Source organism: Podarcis bocagei (genome assembly GCF_964188305.1).
Source record: "Podarcis bocagei genome assembly, chromosome: 8".
NCBI lineage: Eukaryota > Metazoa > Chordata > Lepidosauria > Squamata > Lacertidae > Podarcis > Podarcis bocagei.
This window is the reverse complement of record NC_138133.1, coordinates 46016224-46042417: the sequence shown is the minus strand read 5'-3', so window position 1 is coordinate 46042417 and position 26194 is coordinate 46016224. Positions and strand designations below refer to the sequence as shown.

The following is a 26194-nucleotide window of genomic DNA, read 5'->3' as shown; positions in this document are numbered from 1 at the left end:
TAAGCCAGGCAGAAGTTTCCTGGGCTTTGGGAAGGAGGCACCGGGCTTTAAATACTTTAATACTCTAATTTACCGGGAACATTTAGGGGACTAGCCTCATCTCCTTGGTCCACTGACCACAAACCACTGGTAGGCACTAAGGTACACCATTAGACATTCTCATTTATGTTCAAGGTGACAACAACATGAATAAATCTAAAAACATCTAACTCATACGGTTTATCCACATTTACCTGTTGCCCTGCTCCTTTCAGACAGCAGAGGTCCACACTTTAATACTCCAAGTGTTTTTTTGGTGTGTGTTTTTGCCCCAAGCTTTCCTTGTGAAAACCCGCTCTTTAAAGATGAATTGGAGCAAATGTCAATTCGGGATTTCCATGGGTTTTAAAGAGGGAGTTTTCACAAGGAAAGCTCCAGAGCAACAACGGCAGAAGGGGCACTTGGACACGAAGCTTTAAATCACGGACCATGCCTAGAAAGAGTGGAGGAAAGGTAAGTGTGGATAAGCCCTTAATGGAACAAAAGTTAATAGGGAAACGAACATGGGCCTTCTCAGCATGAAATAGGTGGTGTTGCAAAACCAGATGTGATTACACAGAGTGTTTTACTGCCAAAAGTTAAATATCAGGAGAATACACTTATAACATTTAAAAATTATTACACACTGAAAACTTTCCGAATGAATAAGCAATAGATTAACCATATTTTATAAGGCAGCCAGATTTATTTATTTTTTAAGTTAATGGAATAATTCATCCCAAATACAGTGGTACCTCGGGTTACAGACACTTCAGGTTACAGACGCTTCAGGTTACAGACTCCGCTAACCCAGAAATAATACCTCGGGTTAAGAACTTTACTTCACGATGAGAACAGAAATTGTGCAGTGGCAGTGCAGCGGCAGCTGGAGGCCCCATTAGCTAAAGTGGTGCTTCAGGTTAAGAACAGTTTCAGGTTAAGAATGGACCTCCAAAACAAATTAAGAAATTAAGTTCTTAACCTGAGGTACTACTGTACTGCTATCAATTAATTTCAATGTTTCTCACAAGCTGGAGTTGCAGAGAAGAGAATCACTCTGATTCTGAATTCTGTTCCTACAAACTATGGTCTGAAGTGAGAAGAATATAGCTCTCACCAATAATTGGAAGTGCATGTAAAATGATTTCTAGAATACTACAGACAACATGCAGATATCCTCACTGCAAATTTACCACCTTGGCAAGAATTCAGGAACCAATATCAGATCAGCACTTAAGACCACAAGACCACCCTGATTAATTCTGCAAGATGATATGCAGACAAACACAGACAGAAAGAACAATACAGCTGAAGGAAATAAACATCACCTCTGTGGTGGGCAACATATGGCAATGTGTCAGATGCTGTCTGCCTTTCACGCAACCCCCCAGCGCAATCTGTGCAACACTACTGAGTGCAAACACACATTGTTAGCATCCCACACAGCTTATGCTATTTGGGCCCAGTGGTGTCATACTGCCTCACAAACTAGTTAGAGCTGATTGCCAAAAGTGGGAAATGCCAAGACAAGCTAAAATGAATAAATAAATGTGTCAGAGCTGTATGGAGGAGAGTTGAAAGTCAGTACTGTCTTCTGAAGGGGTTGCTCATTACTTGGAATTGAAGCTAAACTTTGAAAGAGATCATTTGCACAGACAGAACTCGCCTCTATGAACTGTTTCAGTGGTAAGGGATGATGGGAGCTGTAGTCCAAAAAGAACTGAAGGGCTGTAGCCTTTCCACCCCAACTTAACCGTGGTTTAGCCTAGGAGTGGGAAACTTCCTCCATCCCATTTCCTCATGGACCATCTTCTAAGAGTTGCTTGCCAGTGATGGGTAGGGTCAGAAAGAAAAGTGGGCAGGGCAATGCATGTTACTCTTACCTATCTACAGTTACATTTCAACCACATAAAAAAAGCCAGAGGATTCTATACACACACACACACACACACACACCTCTTTATCCTCCATCCATCCATCCATCCAAGAAGGAGGCATTATCATAGTTCAACAGATTCCAACCACACAAAAGCACCTGGTGAGTGTGTGGCTGCGGGATGTGGCCTGGGACTAGTTCTGAGGGCTGGATGGAGAGGATTGCATTCAGCCCTTGGGCCTGAGGTTCCCCACTTCTGATTTAGGAAGTCACAAAAAAGCCCTGCACAAACATTGGCTCATCACTCTTCTCGTTAAGTAAAAAGGAAGATGAATCTTCCCATCTCCTCCACAGTGATCATTATGAGAAGGCATGTCTGCTGCAAATTTGATAGGATGAGAGCATTACTAGTAGTCTTCTACGCAGCATTTAAGAAATTTTAAGAAACGAAAAAACCAGTGCCATTTGAAAGATTCAGTCTGCCACTTTGATTCAGATTGGCATCCAATCGTACCGAAACATACATGAAAACCTGCTGCTTGATCTTGATGTCATGCAAAATTTGGTTGCAATAGCTTAAGAAGTGTCTAAATGCATAGCAAACAGACAACATAATAGATTAACTGTGTTTTCTTCCCAATACAGAAGCCACTTCTTTGTTTCCAGAATTTGGCTGTTTAGTATATCCCGATGGAAAAGCTTTGAAGATGACATTAACACATTTACAAGTTTCTAAAGTTACAAAGGCAGTTATAACAACATTGCTGTTAGAAGTTACATAACTGAAAGCAAACAGGAAAACAATATAATTTTATCACAGAACTGTGTTCAACTTGACTACCATAAGCATTGACAATTTTGGTACCTAATGCTGAGCTTCAAGGATGCTCACTCTGATGAGTCCTTGGAAACAAGCTGGCACAGTTGCAAGATGCATCTGTCTCAAATGTCAGCTTATGTGAGGAAGTAAGGCCATTCCCAATTGCAAGGTTTTTAAAACAATATCACATGAAAAAAGCTGGAAGAGTTTTTTCTTACCAAAAAAAGATCTAGAGATGACTCTCAAGTAAATACCATGAAAAATGTAAGGGCATTACTTAAGAAGACAGATTAAGTCAGAAGAGCAATCAGAATTCCATATCTATCCCACTTCTATCCACTGCACAAAGACCACCTTCTTTCAGCTTAGATTTGGATCTTTGTGTGGGCAATCTTGATCTATCTGAAGTGCCTGCTACCAGAAACGAACTCAAGCGCAGCAGAAGCATAAGTATTCATACTAAGATACTGGAAACCAATTGTCTTTCTGCCCCCTTCTACTTTGAGCAGGAGTGCCCATTATGAAATAGTCTACCGTCTCTTGCTTGATCACTATTTGCCACATAAAGGGGCACAATCCAAAAGATAACCCTCCACTGACCACAGAAATCAGCAGGCCGACCTCTTAATCTACACAGAACTAGTGTTGGCTCCATGTTTTGAAAGGCCTGATGGCAAGACACCCTCCATAGGCCCCTGAGTCTACATCTTCATTGCAGCAGCCATGTTGCTCACCAGCTCAAGACTGTTTGCACATATAACATCAATCCTGAACTACCTGCCAATCAGTTTCTGGGCCCAAATCAAAGTGCTGGTTTTGACCTATAAAACCTGCTCAGGGCCGCAATATCTCAAGGACCACCTCCTCCCATATGAACCGACCCAGATCCTGTGACTGTCATCTGAGGCACTTCTTTGTGTGCCTCCTCCATGAGAGATTCAGAGAGTGACAACACAAGAAAGAGGTCTTTTTTGCGGTGATGCCCCATTTGTGGAACGCTCTCCCCAAGGTGGCTCACCTGGCACCTTCATTACATATCTATAGGCACAAGGTAAAAATGTTTCTCTATACATCCAGGCCTTGGGCTGATTAAACAACATATGGCCTTTTAATTGTGTTTGTGGGAGGAAGGGCATTATTGGTTTGCTATTGGTTTTTTTGTTATGTATTTTGTGTTCTCATTTTGATTTTTATGTTGTGAATCGCCCTGTGATCTTTAGATGAACAGTGGTATATAAATATAAATTTATATAAATTTAAAAAATAATAATTAAGAAATCATGATCATAAATGATCCCTGTCCTTTCCAAGGTATGGTCTCAATCTGTTCCCTTTACTATAAAGGTAAAGGGACCCCTGACCATTAGGTCCAGTCGTGACCGACTCTGGGGTTGCGGCGCTCATCTCGCTCTATTAGCTGAGGGAGCCAGGGTTTGTCCGCAGACAGCTTCCGGGTCATTTGGCCAGCATGACTAAGCCGCTTCTGGCGAATCAGAGCAGTGCACGGAAACACCGTTTACCTTCCTGCCGGAGTGGTACCTATTTATCTACTTGCACTTTGACATGCTTTAGAACTGCTAGGTTGGCAGGAGCCCTTTACTATACTAAAGGAGATGGGGTGTTAGTAGTCAGATCTTGGGCACAATCATTTTAGCTACCAATAAAAAATATCTCCTAACAACTAACAGACAAGTTTTAGCAGCCACCTCTCTCCCTAAGTAAAGTAAACTTTGTAAGAGATAAAAACAAACTTTTATCAAATTTCCATGTGAAAATCTGACTTTTCATAGTAAGTGTATGAGCCATTTACAAATTAATTCCATGCCAGCATGAAAAACTTCAAATGACATGAACTGGTTCCACTTTCATAAGCCATGATACTTTTCCAGTAGTGCAGGCATGCATGTTAGAAGAACAAATGTTTACTTTCAGGATGAAAGTTATAGGACATTGATGGGTGGGGGGAGGCCTAACATAGCAATGATCAGAGCTTTCAGTCTTTGTATGGGTCAGAGAAGGGTTCAGGTTTGGTATCAACCTGTAAACTAGAACTGGAACTTTACAAGCTCGTAAACAAGCCATGTATTTATAAAATGCAGCCCAGATTATTATTTGGTTGCAGTTACAAAGAAGTTTAATAACTTTTTTTTTATTTGCTGAAGGTGGTGGCATCTTGTTTGGAATTTAAGAACTGAGTCAAAAGCTCTCAAATGAGAAGTTCCGGCTCAACTTTCGGGAGGGAAAGGGTGGTGGCTCATAAAGTCCTTCAATAAATTTGATAAATGAATAAATAACCCAAGTGAAAAGTTCAGAGGGAGAAATTTACCAGTGGCCACTCTTCCTTTAGTAGTTGCTCTTATTCTGCTGCCATCTCTGTGGTAGCAGGACTCGTCCTAGAATCTTTCAGCCAGTCCTCCAAATTTCTGAAATTGCCTCCTAAGTTTTCCACCTGAGAATGATGTGAGAGAGAGAATGAGAAGTGAGAGAAGTGTGTACGCGTGTGTGAGAGAGAAGAAGTATGTTGCCACTAGGAAGAGAGAATAATTCTGTTTTAGATGGGTTTATGAACAGATTATGTTTGTGACCCCATCGCATCAGCCTGCCTCTTGCACCAAGTGCCCTCTCATGTCAGAGTTGTTGTTGCACTCTTTTTTTTAAGCCCAACTAAATATATATGCATGATATACATTTAATATGTATAAAAAGGTTAAGCCCCATGCGGTAATATGTTTCTGCAGCGTAGTTTTGTCAGTACTGTATATGTATAGTTATGTGCATTTTTATACAATTTTACACAGTTATATACATAATTGCTGCTTGCATCTGTTTAAGCTCTGGTTACTTTAGGAAGCTTCTATTTGCAAATAATAATGCACATATAATAATGAAAGAATTGTTCACATTTTAGCAGAACTGAAGGGAGGAAAATTGCTTCTTGTCAAGATTAAGGAGTGAGATAGGAATTAGAAAAAAACAATTGTGTGTGAATAAGCTTGACATCAAGGTTTACAGAAAATTCCATCCCTATTTGTCACAGCCCTGGTTTATATTACGAAGGGCAAACTAGCAGCCCAAAGACCAGATCCAGACCCTGAGGCAAATGTAGCTGGCAGCCTGCCAAATTTTAAATCAAGGTGTGGTAAAATGTTTCCTCACAGTGTCATTTGTAAGGGAAAGTAATAAGAAACCTCTGTGTGTATTTCATATAAATGCCATTGTCTACTACATACTTTGAAAAGCAGTTTGTCCATTTGTCCATGTGCTGTCTCTCAAGGCAGATGGATGCCAACAACAGCAATGCCCATGTGTTCTCTATAGGTTCGACCACCTCTCGAGATATAACTTCCAAATTTGGCACAAGGGCTCCCAAAGTGGGAGTGAAAGTCTTCATTGATGTTTGGATACCCAGCAGCCATTCTGAATCAAGATGGTGAAGCGAAAAGTGATTTTGACTTGACTTTATCCAATTTGGGGCAGGATGGACACCTCTGAAAATATCGCCACCTCATCTGGCAGGACTTTATCAAATTTGGTGGGATGGTGCCAACCTAAGCCAATTTGGACAGCTCTGAATGTTCAGGGCAGGGCAGAGGCAGAATGCGATGTTTACAGGCTTTTTCGATGGTGTCTCAGATATACGTGATTTCACTTACCGTATTTTTCCATGTATAAGACTAGGTTTTTTTCCTAAGAAGTAATGTCAAAAATTAGGGGGCGTCTTATGCACGGATATCTCTCCCCCCCATTTTCTTAAATCTGAATCCCCCAAAATAGGGGGCGTCTTATAGGCGAAAAAATACGGTAAATACACATTGCCTTGGAATATAATCCCCACGTAAATTGAGGGTGAGTGGGTTGCCTGTAGTTTATCATTCAATTCTTTTTCCCAGGGAACTATGGCAATTGTATCTCTTTGAGGGGAATAAGGGGCCTCCTGACAACTCTCACCACCCCTAACAAACTACATTCCCCAGGATACTTTGGGGGCAGCTAAGACTGTTTAAAGTGGTATAATGCTGTTCCAAATACCTGGTGTGGCTGTGGCCTAAGTCAGACCATTACAGTATTGTCTATATCAGTGGTAGAGAAACCTCACACCCTGGGACCAAATGCAGCCTTCCAAACCCTCAGAATTTTGCCTCAGAAGTTGACTCCATTAATACTGTAAAAATATTTTTTTTGTGGGAATGCAGTACCTTATTCCACAATTCATAGGACAACTCTGTAGTTGGTCAGAATCCTGATGATTTAGATGGCATGTATAACTCATTGCTAATGAAATGGGGCTTCCACTATTCCTCCCTTTTCTTACGTTCCCCCTAATCTGCTCCAGAGGTTTCACCAATCCTCTGGAGCATATTTTTCAGAAGCTGAAGGGGAATATTTTTCAGAGGGCTGAAGGGAAAAATCAGACTCTGTTAGATTTCACCCAGTTTGAGCAGGGGTTACCAAATTATGTCTAGCTCTGGATCTCTCACTGATAAATATTGTGGGCTGGATCCAGACATAGTCATACTTCACATATAGACCCACTGAAATCAATGGAATGTAAATGAATCACAACTAATTTAAGCCCCATTAAATGTCAGTGGGTCTGTTCTAACACAATGTATAAATCCTGGATCAAACTCAATTTTAAAATTCATACTGTAGTAACTGTAACACTTATGCCAGTAAGTCTGTTCACGAAATATCTGAGCACAAACCATATCTACATATGTTAAGACAGAGTCAATAATTTTTCAGCTTCTCTTAAAAATGCTTAATGTGAAGTATCCACCTCCCAATCTGCAATTACGGTATCAATAGGTAAATCAGAGGATTCAGTTATTAGCTAGCACACACTACCGCAGCACAAACGTTTCAAAAGTAATTACTACTTCACCCTGACTGCCTGCTGTAGGAAAAAAGACAAGGAAGACACAGGGCTTTTTTTTTTTTACCTTTTTCTACAAAAAGTACTATAGTTGATAAAAAGAGAATGTAACTGATTCATTACATCAATTAACATTTGATTCCCCTTTTTGTTCTCATTCAAAAAAAGCATTGTTCAAATTGCCCTAATTTGAAAACAGTAACAGTAAGAGTAGGAAATACTTGACAATGAAGATGTGAAGCCTCTAAAAACCAGTTACCTTAGTAACCATTAGAATGTAGAAGAATAAGAATACACCAACAGTCAGGACTTCATTTCAGATTCTACAGGGTTTAGGTTGGAATACAGTCAGCTTTCATTAGCTTTTTGTTTTTCTCAGCGGGTCCTTGGACTTTGAAAGGAAACCTGAATGACAGCTAAGAGCAATTCCAGCCTTACTCTTGATTACCCTGCCAAATAGGACTGCTTTCTCCAGTGTAAACTTCCCAAGCAAACCACAGTGAGCTTGCCCTGAATGGTATTGTGAGTTATAGTCCTGAACCCCAAATCATAATCCATGTAGTTTAGTGCTCTCTCATGTGTGGAATAAAATGGCATACTTTTGTAGGTATACCAAGTTAACCTTTAACTAACAAAGGGTAAAAAACTTTTTTTAAAAACTCTCTCTCTCTCTCTCTCTCTCTCTCTCTCTCTCTCTCTCTCCCCACCCTTATAAATGGTGGAGGGGAACATGAAGCTTCACAACTATAAGCAACTACAGTGGTACCTCAGGTTACAGACGCTTCAGGTTACAGACTCCGCTAACCCAGAAATATTACCTCAGGTTAAGAACTTTGCTTCAGGACGAGAACAGAAATCGTGTTCTGGTGGCGGCGCAGCAGCAGCAGGAGGCCCCATTAGCTAAAGTGGTGCTTTTCAGGTTAAGAACAGTTTCAGGTTAAGAACGGACCTCCAGCACGAATTAAGTTCTTAACCCAAGGTACCAATGTATGTTTATTACCACTTTAGAGACTGGGAAATAGAGACTAGAAGTAGAGGCTCAGAAAGCTTAAAGAAACCTGCCAACGCCACTCGTGATCTGTGTCAGAAGCAGAAATAAAGTATGTTATAGATCAGGGTTTCCCAAACTTGGGTCTCCAGCTGTTTTTGGACTACAATTCCCATCACCCCTGACCACTGTCCCTACTAGCTAGGGATGATGGGAGTTGTAGTCCAAAAACAGCTGGAGACCCAAGCTTGGGAAACCCTGTATAGATCGTGGTACTGTAATGTGGGAAAGTAGTGGCCAATTTTATTCTGTTTTTGGTATACTACTATTTTTGGCAGAATGTTCGTTTTTAAAAACAAAAACAAAACCTTATCTATGAGTTGCCACTTGATCCTAAATATTTCTTCTTAGTCTTTTAAACTGAGCAGTAGGGAAAGTAAACTTACCAACAGTAAAGTTTGGAAATCTAGTGCTTCCTTCTTCTTTATGAAGAACATAGTAACACAAAGTATCTGGTTAGGATACAAGTAGGATAGCAAATGAAATATTTTTGGCAGTTCTCCCAAATATATACATTATCAGAGGAATTGCTTTGGTAGGCTAGAGACAATACAAAATGTTACTTTAAATGTTAGTTTGAACCGTAAGTACCGGTATTATGGTGCTTAAGAGCATAACTTATTTGTTCTGCTTACATGAAGTAGAATAACTTGTCAACATAAGGAAAGAAAACACCTTGAATATGCTGCTATCTACCATTAGAAAATAATAAAAAGAAAATTATGCTTATGAACAGCTCTACTTGTTTAATGCTTAAAAATGTGTGCCTTCAAATAAGTATTGTGTTTTAGCAGGCATCTCTCGGTTTCTTTTCTTAGCAGAAATTAGGTGGTTCAGTCTCTGAAGCTAATGAGATCTGGCCCTAGTCAGTACTGGGATATCTTATGAACATTGTTTAAGATTGTCCTGAACCACACCATCTATGACTGCGATGGACAACTGAATTTACGAAGTTGAAAAATAAAATGACAACCACTTAAATATTGGTGACTAGGCCATGCATACAGTAGTACACTCAACATGCCTCAATGCTGAAATAGAATGTAGATGCCCTTTTGCTCATTCAGAGTGCTTGTACCTACAGATAAACTTGAATCAAGGCCAGAGCACAGATAAATTCAGAACCATTTTCAATCTCTAGCTGTCACTTTTAAAGAAGTATAAAACAGCTAGCCTTATATAAATTATTTAAATCCACCTCTGAAACCAAATGTTGGAAATGCCAATGCATTCCACTTATATTGTTTTGCAAATACTGTATACAAACTAAAATGATAATAAGTGTTTTGGATTTTTTTAAAGAGAGAACACCAATTGGCTCCCCTGCTCTCTTTTTTTGCTTTTTTTTTTTACACAAAGGCATCAGCGCTCACAGCTTTAGCACAATTATTCAATCAGTGATATTACCTCCTGTAATTCCAGAGTGTCTGTTATTACTATCAGTTAAACTACAGCTATCCAGTGTTAAAATACAGCTATCCAGTGTTTACAAATGACAGGATTCAGGAGGGAAGAGATGCCACCAGTGGTATTTGGGATTGTATATGGGCCCTAAAGAGAACCAATTGTTTGAGAGAGACAAAAGCTAATTCAATAGGAAGCCAACCATCTCAGGACAGATGGTCACTGATTCAGGTTTCATCCCTCCCCACAACAAAAATAAGCTTAGGAGGTATTTTCTGTTACTAAGCAACAAGCTGAAGAAGGCATAAGTCTTTTACTACATGTTATTTCCCCTGCTTCTTTCTGATTTAATGTAAGAAAACAATGTCGTTCTCCAAAATGATGAGTTTTAAAGAGGGGCTGAAATCAGCTCAGCTGTGAATGTTTCCGCTAAAGCTGGCATTTTAAACCTTGAAAGCACATGATTAAAGTGGTTAAAGTTACTAGCTTTAAAAAAATCACACTTTCCAGGCTTTGATCACTTAGCTCTTTAAAAATAATCTAGATATCTCAGAGAGGGATCCTAACTCCCCCATTTCTTTTTTAAAAAGAAAGCAAAAGCAGCAATGCAATTCTCCTTTGCCACATAAGGAAATGATTAGATTCACATGTGCCTGGAACCTGCCAGAGTTCAAGGCTTTCTGCCTTATTTTTCCTAAGTGCTTCAGCCCCAGACCGCAAACCTGACGTACATTACCTTTAAAAAAAATCCCAGCAACATAAAACCATGACAATGTAAAGCTGCAACCATAGGGTCTGTTTTTGTCTGTGTGGTATCTATGCACATAAGTAGAACTATATGCCTGCCGAGAGACCTTGAGGAGGGGGGAGGGGAATACAGACATTGACATAGGGAATTAACAGTAAAAAACGTCACAAGAAAGCTTGCAACCTCGCCTAGCAAGTTTACTTTTTTGCAAGGATTGCAAAGATTACAACACAGCCATCTAAACCAGCCTGCAAAACACTAGAAGATACTGCTAGATTATATACACACTAGTAAAGGCAACTCAAGTTAATGAAGGTATCTTGATTAAAGAGGGGTGGGTGATTCTCCCACACCCTTTACCAGTATAATTGTATTATATTTGTGTTTAAGCTCCAGAACAAACAAACAAACAAACAAACAAACAAACAAACAAACAAAAAAGATTAGTATTCCTTTGCATCCTTCACATTTCTAATTTATTTAAGTAAAGCCTAAATGGCTCCAAAATGTCTGCAAGTTTCACCAATCAAGAATAAACACTGGAAACTGGGGAGGGGGAGAATGCAAGGAGTAGAGAGAGAGAAGATCTAACAGGGATTCGAAAATGCTATCAACATTTGTATCCCGGGGGAAATCTGGTGAAGGACTGTCCTGGCTGTGGAGAAGGGGAAGAAAGAATGAAGGATGAGACAAGTAGAGGGAGGAGAGGGAAGGAGCCCTTTGGCTCAATTCAGATTAGGATCAAGAAAGAACAAACAGGTTTGTTTGACCCCATTTCATGCAAGTGGGTTACCAGAGGCCTAGCTACAAAGAGACAGAGTTAAAATTATCCACACGAGTGACCTGCAATAAAACAAGATTTACAGTTATGATCTTCTTTACCCCAAAAAATGTGATGGAAAGATACTAACTTCTCAAGACAGTAGCTGATCATCTGTTTAAAGTAGGGGGCCCCTTGATCTGTTACCAACACATTCTTAAGCTGTTTTCACAAGGGATGCCAAATAGGTTTTGCACGTCCTGTTTCCCCAACTCAATGCAGTACCTACAGTGTGCGCTTGGATTCAGTCCGCACAGTGTACATACACTTAAAAACAAAACAAAAAAAGTAAAGAAGAAGAGGCCACCTTCTGCCTTCTAACTCACATTAACAACATTTACACATTCCAGACGAAAAGGCGTCAGCAGCACTAGGTGGAAAAAAAACCCTGTAGACTACAAAACATATGGTCAAATAAAAAAAGGAAGAGGGGGAAAGCTGTCCACAGCATGTGGTCTGCAAATGCTTTAACTTGTGTGTCCATCACTAACTGCGCTGTGCCTTTCCCAAGAAGGACTCATCTGTTTGACTCCTAAGCTTTGGGACACACAGCCCCATAGACACGCTGATATGCCAAACTCAGCTAACAACCTTGACTAAAGAGTCCATTTCCACCAATCCTCCCCTCCAAAGAAAACCAATACCAATTGGGAAAGCAGCCAGTTCCTGGTCTTCTTATTCTGCATTGATACATTTGTCCCCTGCGCTTACAATCAAATAGGCATGATGCAAGAAGCAAATTGGATGGTGGGACAGCACAGGAAAACAAATGAATACAGGCACTAACTACAATGGGCGATAACTGAGGAAAAGGAGGAGCAAAATGGGAGCAGGCAGTGCTTTTTACTGGGGGGATGCAGGAGTGCGCATACCCCTAAAAATTTTGTGAATCTAAGTTTGGCCTCATTGAGGGGCAGTATTTCAATATGAGTAGGAAAATGAGAGTACACCTAAACTTTTTTTTTTTTTTAGGAAAAAAGCACCGGCAGCAGGTACCAGTAGAACCAATTGTGCATAGACCATGCTTGTCTCATTTCTCCCTGTGATGCTAACCAAAATATAAAGCCGTATCAGAGGTCAGAATGGGTGTAGTCAGACAACAAGGTTTAGTCTCACTTTATTCTTGACTAGCCAGTACTGAAAATCATAGAATTGTAGAGTTGGAAGGGACCCTGAGGATCATCTAGTCCAACTCCCTGCAATGCAGGAATACGCAGCTGTCCCATATGGGGATTGAACCCACGACCTTGCTGTTGCCAGCACAACACTCTAACCAACTATTCTTCCTGAAAAAAATGGAAGACATTTTTGTTTCAACAAGCTTTCCCCTCTGGATGAAAACACCTCTGCCAAACAATTTTGCATTGTTTCAAATATATATTTTATCTATTTTTAAGGTATGTCTGTAAATTGCCTTAAGACCTGGGTCACAACCACACCAAACATTCAAAGCACATGGCTTCCCAAGAAGAATGCAGGGAACTATAGTTTACCCCTCAGAGAGCTACTATTCCCAGCACAAATAATAAACAAAAGTTCCCAGGCTTCTTTGAGGGGAGCCATGCACTTAAAATGTGTTTTAAAAGTATGGTGTTGATGTCACACACACACACACACACACACACACACACACACAGAGAGAGAGAGAGAGAGAGAGAGAGAGAGATAGATTCAGAACAATAGTCAGACCTCATCTGGACTACATACAGCGCTGGGAACTGTGCTCTGAGGAGAAAGTATATTTGGGGTGGGGGGAGAACTTCAGGCCCAGGAGCGAAATGAAGCCTCCTCATGACTATCTATAGCCCTCAGGACTTTCTCTAGGCCAAGCCCCCTCCCCCCTTCCTCAGGCCCCACCCTTCACTGCCCCTGATCTGTTCCCACCTTGAGTGCTTTTGCCTAGTTGGAATGTGTTCTTGAACTGTGATTATGCCTGTTGCTTGCCTGGGTGGATGATATATAGGGTGTGGGGGTGTATAAACCTCCGAGTTTCACATGTCTGGAATGTAGTCTTGCAAAGGTAAGGGTTGCATCCTTTGCTCTGTCCACCTTTTGCCTCTGGCTACCACTCTCCATTGGAATCCAACCACAAGGGTCTGGCTCAAAGGGGCTCTCTACCCCAGAGGATGACAAATTGGAAAGGGTTCCAGGAAGGGCAATGACGATGGTCAAAGGTATGGCAAACAAGGAAAGGTTGAAGTATTTGGGTGTGTTTCAGCTAGAAAACAGAATTTGTGAGAGGTCTTTAGAGCACTCTACTTCAAAACATTTGACAGGCCATGTATTCTCTGCTGCCCCAAAGGGAAGGACTACAACTAGGAAGAAAGTTACAGGAATGAAGATGTTGACTGACTAGTAGGAGAAATGCCTTGATGCTAGGGTAGTTCAATAATTGAACTACAGTGGTACCTCGGGTTACAGACGCTTCAGGTTACAGACTCCGCTAACCCAGAAATAGTACCTCAGGTTAAGAACTTTGTTTCAGGATGAGAACAGAAATAGCGTGGCAGCAGTGGAAGGCCCCAGTGGTACCTCAGGCTAAAGTGGTACCTCAGGTTAAGAACAGACCTCCAGAATGAATTAAGTTCTTAACCCGAGGTACCACTGTATTTACCTAGAGGGGTAGTGGGCCAACCCTCACTAGAGGTCTTTAAGCAGATGTTGAATACCCATCTTTGAGGGACTCTCTAGCTCTAGATTTCAGTCATCAACCATAGGTTTGGACTAGAAAGGTTGCCCCCGACTCTAGGATTCTATAATCAGTCTCATTTCAGCCCAGAAATTTATTTTTGATATTTATATCCTGCCTTTCAATGTCAAAGATATCTAGGATAAAATGCAACAAAACAAGCTAAAATGCAATTCTAATAAATGATGGAAGAAATCCACAGCTTGGCCATTGAGCCCTTCTGTGCCTTTACTAATTGAAGTTTGTATAGTTCCAAGCAGACAAAGAGCAGGACAAGTCATGAACAGGGTAATGGTACTTTTGCCGTACTGGGCAAAAGTCGCTGTTTCTGGTGCATATATTCTAGGGTTCCAGAAATGGGACAAACCCTCCATCTCTCGTTGTGTGTGTGTGTGCATGCACGCACACATACATGTAGACTCACAGAGCTGAAGTGGCAAATGATACATGTACACATTGTTCACTACTGTACTCTACCCAAGGTTTATCCCTCACCATGAAAGCTAAATGAAACCTCCAGGTATAGAGTAGCATAACTCTGCATGCCAGCTCCTGGGGAGAAACAACGGAACATAGCTATCATCCTCCTGTCCCGGCTGCGAGTTTCCTGCAGGTCTGACTGGCCCCTGGTAGAAACACACAATGCTGAACTAGAATGTACCTTGGTCTGATCAAACAATAAAGTTCTCACTGAGGGTATTAGATAACTATTAAGAGAGACCACTCTTCTCATCAGTTGTCTGCAGTCAATGCGCACTGCTTTGCAATCTGATTTTTCCACATCGTTACACACCCACTTTTGCACACAGCAGCTGCAGCAACGTACTTTGGCAAGTGCCAGTGAAATGAAGACGCTAAGCAAGCAACTCCTAACAGTTTATTGTCAAATAATAAAGCATTTTATGCAAAGCAAACCACTCTACTTCTTAAATAAACTATCTAAATAAACCCACGGTTATTTCTAAACAGCCAAATCCCAGATAAGAACAGCATGCAGAAAAAGCCTCAAATATGACAACATAGCCTAAGTAACGATGTGTTCAAACACTATGCCTGGGTTCCTATACATTCCATATTTGGAACTAAATTCCTCCAAGCCCAGTAAGGCTTGCTCCTGAGTACACATGACCAAAGGCATAGTTTGGGGGGGACAGGGCGCACTGGGTGCCACATCGCGGGGGGCAGCACTTACCGCAGGGCCTGCAGCTTGCCCGAGCCACACATCTCTTCTGGGACTGACATGGTGGCTTGGGCACCTGCATGCTCTGCGCTGCCCGAAATGGCAGTGTGGGGCTTGCGTCTGCCCATTGCCTCCCCCTCAACCGCCCTACAGCTGAGGGGGAGTCTCTGCATTGCGCCCTGCCCAGGTCACCCCGCCCCATGGGCGGCTTGCTGTGCCCCCGGGCACAGGGCGCATGCATCGCCCGAGGCACCCAGGCAGCTAGCTATGCCACTGCACATGCCTAGGTTCAGGCTGCATAAAAGTAATAAGTGAGCTTTGCTTCACAAGCATTGACTGTCCTATGCAGTTGGTAAGGCAACCTGCAGATTAGCCTCCCCCAGTCTGGTGCCCTCTGGCGTTTTGGAGTACAACTCCCATCAGTCACAGCCAGCACTGTAGTCCAAAACATCAGGAGGGCACCAGGTTGGGGGAGGCTGATGTAGACATACACAGGAGTATCCACGTGTTTCTTTGTGATGTGTAAGAGGCATTATCACTAAGGATGGGCTAGCCACGGTACACTTGCGGATTCCCGTATTCACATTTTATCTGTTTTGATCTAAACTGTTGTTCATTTGGGAGGGGTTGGTCCCCTTCCTTAGTTAACCAGCTACAACTATGTTCGAGAGTCAGAGGTAATTCTGCACTAAAAGAGAATACTCAGGTTGTTTCATTCTGTGTTCTGAGTAGTACAGTGGTACCTTGGTTTACGAACTTAATCCGTTCCGGAAGTCCGTTCTTAAACCAAAGCATTCTTAAACCAAGGTGTGCTTTTCCATAGTAGCGGGGGACTCAATTTACAAATGGAACACACTCAACGGAAAGCAGAACATGTTCTGCTTCCAAGGCAAAGTTCCCAAACCAAAACACCTACTTCCGGGTTTGCAGCGTTCTTAATCCAAGTTGTTCATAAACTAAGCTGTTCTTAAACCAAGGTACCACTGTAGTAGAAACAGACTCTTTCCTGTTGGCTCTCCCAGTAAGTGTACAGAAGGGAACTTTCACAATAAGACTATTTTCCTTTTCCTTCTATATGTTACTCCAGCCCACTTCCTGACTTCCTGTGTTTGATGATGCTGCGAGCAGCATGAGATGCCTTCTCACCACATTTGAATAGTTTCCAAGCCTCATGTCAACTTAAACGGGTGATTTCCCAAAACAACTCCAAGCACATACTCCTCCGCCAACTTTGATCTGCAGCAGCTGTGCAAATTGCAATTCAGCAAGTGGCAGAGAAAATTTCAGTGAAGAATTACGTTTAAAACTAGCTATAATTTTGACTCCACAGAAATATTATAGGGAATATGTAATCTAACCACCGGTTCACATTGCCTCCCACATATTGCAGCAGCACCAGATACAGCTGGAGGGGGGAAGGGGGCAGGGAGAAGCTGTCACACATTCAAAACCACTATATAAGATAGTCATTATGAAAAAAATCACTTTGACAAGGCTTTTATATCATCATATAATGCAACTTCTTTCACATCCCAAAAATGGGACCTTCAAAGCACCGGGCAATCATAAAAGACACCCAAAAAAGCAATATAAAAAAATAAATAAAACACAGCTAAAAACAAAGCAGGAGCAATTATCACTCCAATCAACAAAGAGAGCATAGAAGTCATTAAATTTAAACTAATTCCTAAGAAGGCTCTACATTTAGAAACAAACAATGAACCAATACCCACATGGATAGCAGCATCTTCACTTCTCATTGAAAGGCAAAAAGGAGATTAGTTGCCTCTCCAGGGATTTCCAAAGCCATGGTATCAGCACTGAAAAGGTCCTCTTGTATGCCCACTCACTGTGCCCCAGCTGGGGATGGGAGGGTCTTTGCTGCCAATTGAAGCATTTGGGCGAGTTCATATGACAAGAGACAGTGTTTTAAACAGCCTGGTCTCAACTCATTTAGGGCTTCTTAAAGGTAAAGGACCCCTGACAGTTAAGTCCAGTCATGAACGACTCTGGGGTTGTGGCACTCATCTCGCTTTACTGGCCAAGGGAGCCAACATTTGTCCGCAGGCAGTTTTTCTGGTTCATGTGGCCAGCCCCCTTTTTTAAGGTGAGAAATAAACAAAAGGCAAAGCAAACAAACTATGAACAGTAAATATGCTATTGTGTCAACCAATTTATAGACTAAACCTGGTGGCTATAATGCCTATGAGTGTTTATGGAATACAAACAATTCAAAAAAGTTGAACCGTATGATGAAAAAAATAAAAAGGATACAATTAAAAAAAACTAAGGATGTACAGCTTTTAAACAAAAGCTATAGGAAACAGAAATTTCAGACTGCTAAAAAGATGAACTGTAAAAATATAATAATAATGTAATCACAGCATGTGCAAAAAACATAATGACAGGACTAAGACGGAAAAGCTCAGCACAACGTTAATTTTCTCAATATTCTTCAATGGTGTTTGTTGAATACCTGGAATGCCAGATGTGTTTCAGCTTGGTCTGCTTCTCTCAGTGGTGTGTATTCCTGTACAGCAGTTCCTTATGCATAAGTTCTACATACAAAAATAAATAAATAGTTGTATTAAAAAATATAATGAACAAATTGACCATTTATCTTCACAATACTTAAAATAATAAAGTGCTCACCATTTATCTCAAGATAGCCAGTGTCTTCAGCTTGCAATAATTTACAGAATAACCAGTTAAGAAAATTATATTAAAATCTTATTTAAAAGAATCATTTTTTGTATACACACATATTCACAACACACTCAGCAATGTACAAACATGGAATCTGATAGGTCCTGTAAGATCATGCAAAGGTTCTGCTGAGATTATTATACCTAACACAACATGCATACCTGATTTCACAATTGTAATCAGGTGTACACTTGCATTGCTTAGCCATTGCATGGCTTCTGAAAAAACTTACATTAACTTGTATTCTGTGAACATATGTATTAATACAGCATAAAATCAAGAATAGCAAGACATTTACTAACATTATTCTCAATAAGCATACATTTTCAGTTTCCTACATAACAAATGTCCATTCTAATTTTTTCATTAAATTCATTTAGAACTACTGCATTTAATTTATAGACCCACCTGACTTACTTCCTCTTTAATTGTGTAATGGCTTCCCTGAACCACATGCTTTCTCAACACAGGTTCTCCAGCACTTTGAACTGATCCCAAATAAGAGTTAAAACCATAAGCACAAACCACAATTATAAATGTGTATTGTAATTGTGATATGGCCCTGATTGCATACATATTAAGGAAAGAAACTGCACTCAAACTGATACAGACATCTGAACCTAAGAAATATTATTTTCTTAAAACACTTACTCACTCACGAGGAATATTTTTTTGCTACAACTCTCTTCCTCCTTTCTTGTTCCTAAAAGGCACAACAAGCTCATTATTCTAGCTTGTCAAACCCACGTTCTGGCCTATGAGGCAGGGAACTGTCCATTCATTCATTCATTCATTCATTAAAAATATTTGCATACTGCTTTTAATTAAAAAATATATAAACAGTTTGCAACAACCATACACATATACAATAGAAAGCATGTAAAATTTAAAATCTGAGATCAGCTAGGCATTACAGTAATTCCTTAATTGAGTGCAGAAGCTAGGTGGCATACAAATGTTTTCTGCAGACATTTAAAGGCCAAAACAGGAAGCGACTGCTGAATCTCTACTGGCACAGCATTCCCCAGGACCAGGCCGACGACATTAAAGGCTTGGTTTCCTGCTGCAGTCAGATGAGCCTCGCCAGCTCAAGGTTTCCTGTGCACCATGTAGCCAGTCTTTGGGAAATCCAAAATATGGCATCCTACATGGATTTCCAAGTTAATGACCCAAATCACCAGTGTATCTTCTTATTTCATTTGGAAATGGCTGGTTCCTAACAGCTTCATAATGCAAAACTTGCTCTATACGTTTCTTCTACTTTGCTCCTAAACCACAGAAAGAAAATGTTCTGCTGTTCTCATTAAATGTATCGTTACTTATTCTTTTTTGTCTCTGTGTATTGAGAAGTCATGGCACCTCCAATTTCTTTCACCAAGTTACTTGTTTTCCTGTTAAATGGGTTCCCTCAACGAAAAAGGGTTGAAAACCACTGATTTCAACAACGGAAAGTAACCTGTTGAGACAGGTTTGTCTGCAGCAATCTGCCTGCTGCTGAAAACTATAAACTAGGGTCAAGTTTGCCTCTCTCTCTTGAAGAAAATGATCAAGCAGACAGTACAAGTAATCCTCGTATTAGGTGGATTTTCTAGACTCAGTCCAGTCAGGGTTTGGAACTGAGCTAAAGTGAGAAGCCACATTGTTTTGTCCCTATGCACAAACTGGTGTGTGTGTGTGTGTGTGTGTGAGAGAGAGAGAGAGAGAGAGAGGGAGGGAGGGAGGGAGGGAGGGAGGAGACAGACGGAGACAGAAACAGAGGGAAAGAAACTGTTCACTCTTCTGGACCTTCCAGTGGTTTTTGATGAAATTGATCATCAAATTCTTCAGGGGTATATGGCACTGTCTGGCAGTCTATCTGTTCCCAATTGCTGGACTGCTACCAAAAGAGAGCACTTTAGGATGGCAGCTCCACCCCACTAGTCTTTGTCTTGTGTGGCACAACAAGGGTTTGACCTTATCGCCTGTGCTTTTCAATATCAACACCTGCTCTTAAAAAACAATGTTTTTCAGTTTACTTGTGAAGTTTTATTGCTTGTTGAAAGTGGGGTTTTTTAATTATTGTTGCAACTTTTATATTTTGAGTAGCACTTGGATTTTCCTTTGAAAACTGCAGATAAATGGTACAGAAATGCTAAATAAACGAAATAAGCATTCTTGCAGTTATAAAGACTCTTTGGATCCCATCCAGTGTGTCCTTAGATGTCGTCATTTAATTGCCACAGCAGTAATTCACTCACCATTACCATTTGTACTGTAACAGTTAAAATTTGGATGGGGAATTAGAAGTCTTTTATATATATTTCCCCAAATCTCATCAGCAAACTACACCAATTTTCCCTCCATATGCTCTTTTTTATGTCATTAATGGCTGAAGGCAACCTCCCACTCACCTATTTCAATGTCGCACATGTAATCCAATTCTCCTGATAAGCAGCTGTTCTCTTTCCTGACATTATACAGAGTTACTCAGAATTCACAATTTGCACTCGGAAATGGTGAAGGTCAGTCTCAGAACTGAGGATAGGGAGCAAGACAGTCAGCTAAGGCTGCAGTCTTAAGGATGCTTACTTGGAGATAAGTGCGGCTGACATCAAAAAGGCTGGCCTCCACACAAGAACCTTCAGAATCAGCTTGTAAAACTGAACATATATTCATGTTTTGGATGCAGTTCACAGTAAGGAGATAAGAATTAACCACGCACAGAACCAAGAACTGTGGAAGGAGAGAGTATGGAGCATCTGGAAATCCCTTCACTCCCGTAGCAATTTGGCAACTATCTTGGTTTAAAGACAACTGCAGATCTGTGATGAGACTGCAGTAAGCAGAACATGCCCCAACTATGCAGCTGACTCCTCCTTCTCAAGAAACATATGCAGATAATAAAAAGAGGCTTTGTTTCAGTAATAAAAAGAGGCCACTACTATGGTCAAACACTAGAATATTTTCAGTACAGTGGTACCTCTGGTTACGTACTTAATTTGTTCCGGAGGTCCGTTCTTAACCTGAAACTGTTCTTAACCTGAAGCACCACTTTAGCTAATGGGGCATCCTGCTGCTGCCACGCCACCGCGTGATTTCTGTTCTCATCCTGAAGCACAGTTCTTAACCCAAGATACTATTTCTGGGTTAGCAGAGTCTGTAACCTGAAGTGTATGTAACCCGAAGTACCACTGTACTAGAGAATAGGGAATTCAGTATGAGAATAATGAAAACATAAAATAGATGAGTGCTGATGAAACGTACATACAGTGGTACATCGGGTTAAGTACTTAATTCGTTCCAGAGGTCCGTTCTTAACCTGAAACTGTTCTTAACCTGAAGCACCACTTTAGCTAATGGGGCCTCCCGCTGCCACTGCGCTGCTGGAGCACGATTTCTGTTCTCATCCTGAAGCAAAGTTCTTAACCTGAAGCACTATTTCTGGGTTAGCGAAGTATGTAACCTGAAGCGTATGTAACCTGAAGCGTATGTAACCCGAGGTACCACTGTACTGTATTGCATTTTTTTCCTCCATTGCAACCCACACCTGGAATTATTACTAGATATTATTTTTCTTTAGCAAGCATAATACTGGTGCAAATAACAGTAACTCACCTTATATAAGGCAGAGCTCAACCTGACACTAAACACAGGTCCTAACACTGAGCTGTTGCAACAGCTATTACTTACTATGCACCCTGGGGTTGCTGCTTCTTCCCTGGTGGAGCCACTGTGATTTTAACACATGTGGAACAGGCAGATATTCAATAGGTGCAGATTTATCCATAAAAGTGAGTCAAAGTTATTTCCTAACTTTGGGCTATGCTTCTCACAAATGCCTTGTTCAAGTTATTAAGCCCTTTACTGACATGTATTTATATACCGCTTGATTGTAAAAAAACAAAACAAAACAAAAACCTCAAAGCAATTTACAAAAAGATAAATACAAAATTACGGTACCTATGTCCGTCAATTTTTTTTAATCACACAGCTGTTGTTTAAAACAGTGTTTCCCAAATGTTTTTGGGCAACGGCACACCTGTTTACCGGAAAAAAATCTCGCGGCACACCACCATTAAAGCCCCGCCCCGTGACGTCAGCGTGCAGCGTCACGCCGGGAGGGACGCACAAAAGTGAAAGTTTTTTCCCTCCCCCTTGCCGGGGTGGGAGGAGGCAGCAGAGCGAGGGACTGAGGGACGGCGGCAGCTGAGGCGGCGGCGGCTGTTGTGGTGGTGGCGGCGATAGCGGGCGGAGGAGGGGGCGGCGGCGGGAGTTGCTGCTGCTGCTGTTGCTGCTGCTGCCCGGACATGCCGGCCTCCTCCTCCTCCGCTGTCTCGCGCTCCTCCCTTTTGCGCGCGCTGCCCCGCCGCTCGGCACCACCACCGCGGAGCCGCCCCCGGCTCGACGCGGATCCTCGCCGCCGCCTCTCGCCGCCCGACTCGCCCGCCTCCCTCCCACGGCACACCAGCCGATGTCTCACGGCACAGAAGTGTGCCGCGGAACACCGGTTGGGAAACACTGGTTTAAAAAGGGTCTCTATTGGAAAAAGAGAGAGAACACTTTAAGTTGGTCCCAGGCATTGCCTCTCATGGCTGTAATCTAAGCAAGCACTTAGATTAACACCAATAATCAAGAAGATCTCCATGAAACTGCTGGATGATCTTGGTGGTGACCGGTTGTGGTGGAGGGACCAACCTCTTTATCAAAGCCGTCTACATTTTAGAGATTGCAGCTTTTCTTTATGTGAGGAGTACAACGTGCACCTTTCTCTTTGCAAGGAATATAATGGATACCAGATCTCAGTCTGATGGCAGAATACAGGGCACAAAAGGCAACATCACAGCTATGCCCAATCCTGAAGCCATCAAAAGGTTGATGTGACTGCGCCCAACAATAAAAAGCTGAGTGCCAAAGCAGCTGCCAGCCTCAGAACCAGGAAATGAGGGTGAAACTTACCGTATTGGCCCGAATATACCGTAAGCCTCACTTTTTTTCCAAATTCCAACCGTGAAAAGTTAAAGTGTGGCTTAAATTCACAACCTTACAAAAACTGGCTTTTATGATATCGCTGCTGAAACAGACACACGGTAAAACAGAATGGGTATGAGTGCCTGCGGAATTTTAAGGGAATGGCTTATATTCAGGTATTGTCTTTTTTTCTCTCCCCCCCCCTTGAATTTTAAAGGTGTGGCTTCTATTCGGGCAAATGAAGGGGGCGGGAGTATGAGATCCCTTAAAATAATTCTTCTTCTTTTCCTTTCCAATCCTTTCATGCACGCCTACTGATGATATATGCAGTGGGGACCTTCATACATAGGTAGTGGTAGGTATCTTGTTTTCTACTAGCTCCCTGCCAGCAGGTACCAACAGAAAGAAAGACAGAAAGGGGAGTTTCAGTGACCAAACTTACACAATAATAGCGTCACAAAACAGCTCCTAGGACCACAGCATTAAAGCCACATTTGTTCCTCATCACAAGGGGCTATTAGTACCAAAAGGTGTTGGGCGGGTGTGGCAAATATTGACTAATGATGTGCATGCATTCTGTTTAGTTTTATTTTGTGAATTTTGGGGTTTAGTACATGTATGTACTCTCTGCCTTGGGACCATCAGGTGAAGGTGCACATAATAATAATAATAATAAATTCTGCTGCTATTTTTATCTACAATGCTGCTTTTAGATTGCATGGTTTTAAGTTAGCATTTTCTTTTATATAGATGGTATTTGTTATATGCTACTCCCTGAGCAGAAGACTGGGTAACAGGACCACTTCACTACACATGACTCAGACTGGGTAACAGGACCACTTCACTACACATGAATCAGGAGGACAGCTGCTTCTTACCATCTTCTGATAAAGTGGAGCTGTGGGTGGGAGTTTCCATCCCAACAGGAGTGTTGCAGACAGTAGTGTAGAGGCAAATGCAAAGTTCAGGGTCCCTTCATGACTGTCACACCCATTCTAAGATTATACAATCATCTGATAATTATACAATAACAATTAGGGATGCATCACTGTGATCAATGTTGCCTTTCAGCAATATCTACTATTTTCTGTGCACATACAAGGGCAAATTCCTTGGAGTGCTCCAACAACATATTTCAGAGTGACTTAAGTTGTGTTTTCCATGAAGTTCCATTGTACATAACAGAACCCGCAAGCAGAAGCATGCCTAGGATCCCTTGCACCCTTGGCAAGGAGCTGCATTGGCTCCTCCAAAGCTTGGAGAGACCATGGACCAGAAATTCCAAAAGTTTGTGCTATGGCACTTTTCCTCTGCAGCCATCGGGATCGCCTCTGCTCTGCTCCGCCTCTCCTTCCCCTCCTCCTCCTCCATTGAGCCTTCTGCCCGGGTGAGTGGGCAGGCTCAAAGCAACTCTGAGCCAGAGTGGAGAGGTGAGATTTTTGCACCCCCCTGGGCTTGCACCCTTGGCAGGGGCCAACCTAGCCAACCCCTAGATACACTGCTGCCTTCATGCTATTCTCTTGAAACTCAAGTGCCTTGTGTTTTCATTTTTCTTACAATCTTTGGAGCATACTATGGCTAAAAAGCTCCCCTTTCATGTTAATTAGGCAGCTCTAGAATGCTGGAGACAGGAATCTACTACAGAAATAATAGCAGGTCTTTGACCCCTCCAAACCCCAAACCACCAGAGGTACCAGAATCCCAGCAATGCATGACCTCCTCCCCAGTAACTCTTCCACATCCTCAAGGGTCTCCTTAACCCCCTGTGAAGATTGAGTGCCTATCCTTTTACATGAATGAAATATTTATTCCAAACTCAGAAATTAAGTTCATTGTGTAGCCCCATCATCACCCTGAGGCAAGTTGTAAATAGCATTCACTAGACATTCCAGGAGAACAGCTGGCTCGCAAGTTGCTTTATCCTTTCACCCCTTACCTTTATTCCCAGAGTCGGCCCCCTCCCCTTATCCCCATTTGGCATCAGTGGCAGTAGCAACACTACAGCTAGTTGCGAATCACACTGAGGTTATGAACACAGACTTATCAGCTAGTGTGCAAGACAGTGTTTGTAAGGGAGACAGGAGCCATCTGTGAATTTGGATCTCTTCAGGATGGGGTGAGGTGACAAATTAAATAAACAAGGAAACCTTTACAGGCAGGCTGCTCTTGTCTTCTAGCTTGCAAAAGTTCACTAGGAAGAAGAATAAGAGTGGGTAAGAATACATTAAGATCTGTATTAGAGGTGTTTTTTCCAGGTGATTCCACCTGCAGAAGGGAAGAGACCCTAGTGATAACCTTTATTTAAAATTTCTTAGATCCCAATTGCTCTATGTAGATTATGTATTAAATGCAAAGTATTGTACTAAATTTCAGCAAAGCCTGCCTTTTGTTGCTGTGTCGCATAGATTAAACAGATTCCAGACTCAAAAGCAAAACAAAGCCCAAGCCAGATAATGCTATTTCAATCAGCTCTCTCGGTTGTCCTTAACATTGGGGGTGGGGGGTGGGGAATTGTTAAAGAGTCACGATCAATCACAAGAGAACTTTCGGGTAGGGTGGGGAGGGGAAACTGAAACAAAATTCCTGAATTGCACTCAGAAACCAATGTTCTGGTTTTCAAAGAACTGGTAGAATGTGTTCCTGGTCACAAGCTGTGCCAAGTAGACAGACAGCTGGATTCTGTTCCAAGACACAAAACGTTCTATTCAAAGTGTATGCAGCTAGAATAACCAGCCATCAAAATGACTTTTGTAACAGCTTTCTCCACTATCAATCTCAGGCGGGGGTGGTGGGAGGGAATTATTTCACAGCAGTGGACTGATCACTTAATGTGAAAGAATTTGGGGTGATTTTTTTTTTAAAAAAATCAAATGGATGTGCAATGCATATCAAAGAAATGAAAGACTCAACGAATTATCACCAGGTGAGTACACAGTTCGCTCCACAACTGGAGTAGCATGCAATCTTCATGGCACTGAAGCAAACCCATTCCAGAGTTGGAAAGATGCCTTCTTTCGCTACTGTGCTTTAAATTTATACCTATGTGAGATCTGCAACCAAAT

General features: G+C 41.7%; 1 protein-coding gene across 15 annotated transcripts in view; it reads right to left on the bottom strand.

Moving 5' to 3' along the window:
* Positions 1–26194, bottom strand: part of GREB1L (GREB1 like retinoic acid receptor coactivator) — a 161918-nt gene that overhangs the window by 125462 nt on the left and 10262 nt on the right. For 12 of the 15 annotated variants that reach the window (XM_081205725.1, XM_081205737.1, XM_081205739.1 and 9 more), the window contains exon 2: positions 17956–18037. The exons of 1 other annotated variant lie outside the window; for it this stretch is intronic. The gene's annotated coding sequence lies outside the window, so the exon portion shown is untranslated. Of the gene's footprint in view, positions 1–5040; positions 5164–17955; positions 18038–26194 lie in introns of all 15 variants that reach the window. 2 more of the 15 variants (XM_081205733.1, XM_081205734.1) reach the window with 2 other exon arrangements.